Genomic DNA, 6,000 nt, shown 5'->3' on the forward strand with positions numbered 1-6,000 from the left:
CTTCAAGACGTTCCTTAAAACTACCTCTTTGACCAAGCTTTTGGTCACCTGTCTTAATATCTCCTTATGCGGCTTGGTGTCAAGTTTTGTTTGAAAATCGCTCCTATGAAGCACCTTGGGACATTTTGCTATGTTAAAGGTGCTATATAAATGCAAGTTGATGATGTAATGTAGGAAATGCGGCAGCCAATTTGCACAGCAAGGTCCCACAAACAGCAATATGATAATGATAAGATAATCTGTTTTTTTAAATGATGTTGGTTGAGGGATAAATGTTGGCCTGGATACCAGGGAGAAGTCCCCTGCACTTCATCGAGTAGTACAATGGGATCTTCATCGGCCACCAATAGGCCAGACGTTTTATCCAACAGACGGAAAATAATGCATTGACCATGAAGTGCTATGGGATGTCCTGAGCATGTGAAAGGCACTGTATAAATTTAGGTAGTTTCCATCCTCCTTATTAAGAGCCCTTGTTTTCCTTCAATTGGCGTCACTCTTTGTTTACCGGAAGAGGCTTCTTACTGGATGTCATTCTCAGAATCACGAGAATTATTCATTATGACTTTTAAACTATGCATCATCGTACAGAGCTTTCCCTTATGAGACTAACTGGGGTAAAGTGCATGATACTGTAGGATACATAGGTTTTATAGAAGCAGCAAGCTCTATGGACCAAATTACCTTTTCTTGTTCCATCCTTTCATATCTTTGTGTGAAACGTGCTGTGTAAATTCTAAACTAAACCCGTTGGAAGTTTAATTTTCTCTGGTAGCACAGTGTTTACGGTGAGGTTAACGAGTCCACTACCAAAGGAAATGAAGCCTCCCAGAGTTGCTAGGAGGAGAATAAAATAATGAGGCCAGGTTCCCAATCCTGATCATTATCAAGAGTGCATGGATGTCTGCCGAGTGAGAGATGTTCTTATTTTAAACCTCTTTCGGAGTTCTTTGTAATCCAACATTGAATGAAAAAGGAATAACTTCATCAAGGTTTAAAACCGTGTTACATACTGCAGTTGTTCAGCCTCTTCGAACAAACTCCTTCTTCAGACATGGCTACAACAGTCTGCCTCAATCCAGTTGTTAAATTGATATATTGTTAGATTCTGATTAAGGGACTACCTCGAACTTACATGCTCAAATCAATATAAAACAATAGCGTTTACTGAAAACATCTATAAATGCTCATATAATGGTCTAGAAATTACTGTTGCCAATATTAGTGGACAAGCATTTAACCAGTTCGAATGAGATTCCTTTGCCCATTATTTTAGCAGAGTGGCAACCCATTTTAAATGAATGGGTTACTGTGTATATTAAAATAGCAGACAGGGAAATGTCACAGGAATGTAGCTCTGTTTCATCTACTAACGTTGCCAACAGTAGGCTCATAATATTACGTGGCGAGCAGAGGATCAGGCACAGATGTGATGCCCCCCACAGTCCAATACCAGCCAACACTCTTCGTCTCCAAGCTGTCTGCCTAGGTTCGTCAAGTTGTCGGTTTGTGAACGAATGAGGAAAGGCTTGTCAAAGGCTATTTTACGAACCCAATGACCCTTTAATATAAAAAAAACCTGATCTGTGAGTAAATTTGTTTAGATGCCCAACTGGTGAGAAAAATAGCAGAAGAAAGGTCTGGTGCAGGGGGTGGGAGTTCCACTGGTCGCTACCTCGTGCGACGTCATCGTAACATTTTCAGGATTCTTTTCTTTTAACTTTTGTTTTACTCTGGGTATTTTTGGCTTCTTTCTTTGATACTTCTCTTGTAGATGAGCCCTAGCTGTTTATGTCCCCAAAAGTGTTTTTTAAGTGGTCAAGAGAGAGGTGGATCTGGGTGTCGTCAACTTGCACGTGAAACCTGACCCCATGCCTTCGGAAGATATCACCAAGGGACAGCATATCGACGAGGAAAAGGCATGATCTTTGGAGGACTCTAGTGGTACCAATGGTGCTCTGGGATTAGACTGCATGAGAGTGGCCCGGGAGTGACTGTACCTCTAATATTGTCCTCCACGCTGCCATTATGAAGACTTGCCTACAGAGGCATCACCGAGCTCAACAAGGGGTTGTTGATTACAGATCTGAATCACCACTCTGCTATAATGTACTGATGCTCCAGTGCACTGTGGCAAAATTCCCTGGACTGTGCTGTGCTACCTGATCTCACCAGGGGGAGCAACAACAGCACAACAATGAGACTCACTCGTAGATTATATGATTACACCATTCACCTGAGGAAGGAGGAAGCCTCCGAAAGCTTGTGGAATTTAAAATAAATTTGTTGGACTATAACTTGGTGTTGTAAAATTGTTTACAATAGTAGATTATAGTTAGAGACTTGGCATCCATCGTCTCTTTCCATCACTATTTTATGATACTGCTGTGATCATTGTTCCTCCGAACTCTCTTGCTTGCTTTAAAGCTCCAAATAAGTTGTCCTACACATTCTTGTGTTGGAAACCAGCAGAGCTTGGTGAGGATGGGGGTGCAGGCCTTTGTGTGGTTGAGGCCGTGGGCTGTGGTTTCCTGGATGACTTGTAGTTTGTGAAGGGTGGGATTGGGGGTGGGGGGGTGGTTGGCAAGGACACCATGTAGGAATTGAGCCTCAAGGTGATACTGCCATGGCTTAGGATTTCGGCAGTAGTGGGGGAGAGGTAAATTGGAGATAAATATTTTGCAGATTGAAAGAATATGGTCTCCAATCCCATCGGTGTCTCTCTGGGACCTGTTTGACCGTACTGCCAATGACACTTAAATGGTAACAGGTGTCAGCTGTGGCTCAGCGGGTAGCATTCTTGCTTCTGAGTCAGAAGGTCGTGGGTTCAAGTCCCACTCTAGGGACCTGAGTACAAAATCTAGGCTGATACTCCAGTGCAGTACTGAGGGAGCGCTACACTATCAGAGATAGTGTTTTTCGGATGAGACGTTAAAACCGAGGCCCCATCTGCGCTCTCAGGTGGACATAAAAGATCTTATGGCACTATTTCGAAGAAGAGCAGGGGAATTCTCCCCAGTGCCCATTGGCCAACATTTATCCCTCAACCAACACCACTAAAACACATAATCTGGTCATTATCACATTGCTGTTCGTGGGATCTTGCTGTGCGCAAATTGGCTGCTGCGTTTCCTATATTACAACAGTGACTACACTTCAAAAAGTACTTCGTTGGCTGTAAAGCACTTTGGGACGTCCTGAGGTTGTGAAAGGTGCTATATAAATGCAAGTCTTTCTTTCTTCTAGTAAACAAGTTAACCACAATTTAGTAACACCAACTAATGCAGCCTATTTACACTCAGCCTCTGCAGGGATTTAGTGTTGTTCTCTCTCGTTTTCTTGCTCCATCAAAAGAGGAAAGCGGATGTTATTAGCAGAGCAGAGTTACAATGGTCGTTTTCAGCAGAAGTTTTTGCTTCACCTCCTGTGGGGCAGTACCTGAACCCATGGCTTGATCCCAGCCCTAACGTAAATCGGGCGAAGGCACAGCGTGGTGAAATGTACAGACGAGCCCATGTCAACTCCCCCTGTGATTCATCACGTTGAAAGGAACAATAAACCATCTGCGGAGATCACCCTTTACCAGTATGGAAAATGGGTGACGCGCCCTTGGTTACAGAGTTATGATTTTTTTTAAAAAGGAAATTAAAAAGGCAGATGACAGTGTAGGAGACGAACTGACTCTAAATAAAGAGAGTTTAAGGCTTACCTTAAGGCAAGAGACGAATTGTGTTCCCTTCGGCAGCTTGTTTAATTGGCGTCTGATTTATCGTTCAATATGGACGCGTCACGTGACAGCCATTCCACAGGATGTGGCTAAATATGATTTCAGCAACTGAGCAGACGTAATCTCTGGATAGTTCCACGAGGAGGTCCCAATGCTTTAGGGGGTTTTTATATTTGGATTATATTTTTAGATATTTAAAACAGCTAGCTGAATTTTTAAAAAATTCTTACTAATAACTCGGGATTATGAATCATAGAATCATACAGCGCAGAAGGAGGCCATTCAGCCTATCGTGCCTGTGCCGGCTCTTTGAAAGAGCTTTCCAATTAGTCCCACTGTCCTGTTCTTTCCCCATAGACCAGCAGTGAGTGCTTTCAGACTATTCGACTAGATGGAGCATCACATCCCCGATTTTACATCAATTTCCACACCCGTACTTTCCAGCAAGGGTCACTAGATCATGACCAGGAGAGGGAAGTCGGGTGGGGTTTCCCCCTCTATGGCCAATGGTTGCTGAGGTGATCTGTAGCCCCCCCCACCCACTGCAGCTGAAATCAGCTAACTCAGTACCGGCCAGAAGATTAAACCTGAGACGGGCCTGGTCTGTGTGGCTCAGTACCACACCGGCCAGTGCATTTATTTACCTACTAAGCCGCGAGGGAGACCGAACTAATTCCGTGGCAAAAAAATCTGAACCACGGTGAAAAAAAATCAAGTCGTCTGAATTGAATCTTTTCCAGTTTCTTGTCCTCTACCATCGGGAGGTAGAAATGGACTCTATAAAGCCGTGATAGAATGTGATTGGTGTTTTCGAAGTTAGTCCATTCCATTCAATCGTCTTTCATTCCACACTCACTGATTCTAACTTGAGAAAATTGCTGGCAAAATCATTCCTGTTCCATTAATAATTTGCTTTGGAAACTTTTTTTTCCTGTATTGTACACTGATATTCCGACTGATATTACCACTGTTTTAACCTGAGCGGGCTCCACGCTGTAACACCCAACTTTACAGGGACACTGGGACAACACAGGAATGCTTACAAACATTTCTTTTTTGTTTCTTTGCTAAGTCCAACAACTTGCACTTATATAACGTAGTAAAATGTCTCAAGGCGCTTCACAGGAGCGTATTAAGACAAAAAAAAAATGGAATGCACAACCTGAAAGGGCGGTGGAAGCAGATTCAATATCAACTTTTAAAAGGGAATTGAATAAATACTTTAAAAGGAAAAAAAAATGCAGGGCTATGAGGAAAGAGTGGGACTAATTGGGTAGTTCTTTCAAAGAGCCGGCACAGGCACGATGGGCTGAAGGGCCTCCTTCTGTGCTGTATGATTCTATGAGTACATGGCATGGTGAAGCAAATAACGGAGAAACACGTCATTGCGATAAGAATTCCTCTGAGTTCTCATGGGTCATGACGTTGTAAATCCGTTGGCGAAACATTCTCCTGTTTGTGTTTCGAGCGAAACTACTTTCCTTTGGAATGATTTACGATTTGAGCAAAAATAGTGACTTGTGGGAATTCTTACCCCCTTGTCTGTGATGGAATTGACATTTGCCGGGCTGGGTGTTCCTCCGCTGTTACTGCCCCATAGCAGTGGAAAATGAAGGGAAAATGGGTGGGAAGGCCTAGCGCCTCGTCCCCGCCCTGGATTTCCCTTCCATCCCCGGTTACAGGCCTGTGCTCAAACTGTCCCGCTGCATGCAAATGGTGGTGGGGAGCCGGGGCCTCTCTTTGCTGCCCCTGCCATCGCCAATCCCAGGAGAGGGGTGGTGGTAGCCCTGGGAGTGGCATCAGTAATCCCGCTCAGCAGATTGTACGAGTGGGGGGGTTTGGGTGGCCCTGTAGTAAGCTTCTCTCGCTCCAGTGCCCAATATAAATTTTCTAAAAATTCAGGGCTTTTCCGCTGCTTTAAGACGCCCCCCACCTTTAAGATGTCATCTTTACCATGCCGCCTTTAAGATGCCTCCTTCGCTTCTGGTGCTGTAGGGGGTGTCCTGCTGCATCACTGCCAGCATTTCCCAACTCTCAGTGGCGGGCTTCCTCTTGGTGGCAGGGATTCTCCCAGAGGCCTGGCCCTGCGCACGCAGTGTAGCAAAAAAGGGTCGGGGTCGGGGCAGCGGTCGATGGCCCCCACACCGACCCTCCTCTGGCAGCAAACCCGTCCTGCAGGAAGATCCAGCCCACGGTATTGGCATCGGTGACGGTGACCCTTTAAATAAAACATAACCAAACAAAAAGAAATATGCTTTTTAAAAAAAAAAGCC

At 44.5% G+C, this 6,000-nt stretch overlaps 1 protein-coding gene across 1 annotated transcript in view; it reads right to left on the minus strand.

Annotated features, from left to right (window-relative positions):
• LOC137299874 (gasdermin-A-like) overlaps positions 1-3,792 on the minus strand; it is a 30,296-nt gene extending 26,504 nt beyond the window's left edge. The window contains exon 1 of the mRNA XM_067968835.1: positions 3,710-3,792. The gene's annotated coding sequence lies outside the window, so the exon portion shown is untranslated. The remainder of the gene's footprint in view (positions 1-3,709) is intronic.
• Between the last annotated feature and the right edge of the window lie 2,208 nt (positions 3,793-6,000).

The sequence above is a fragment of the Heptranchias perlo genome, chromosome 30, assembly GCF_035084215.1.
Source record: "Heptranchias perlo isolate sHepPer1 chromosome 30, sHepPer1.hap1, whole genome shotgun sequence".
NCBI lineage: Eukaryota > Metazoa > Chordata > Chondrichthyes > Hexanchiformes > Hexanchidae > Heptranchias > Heptranchias perlo.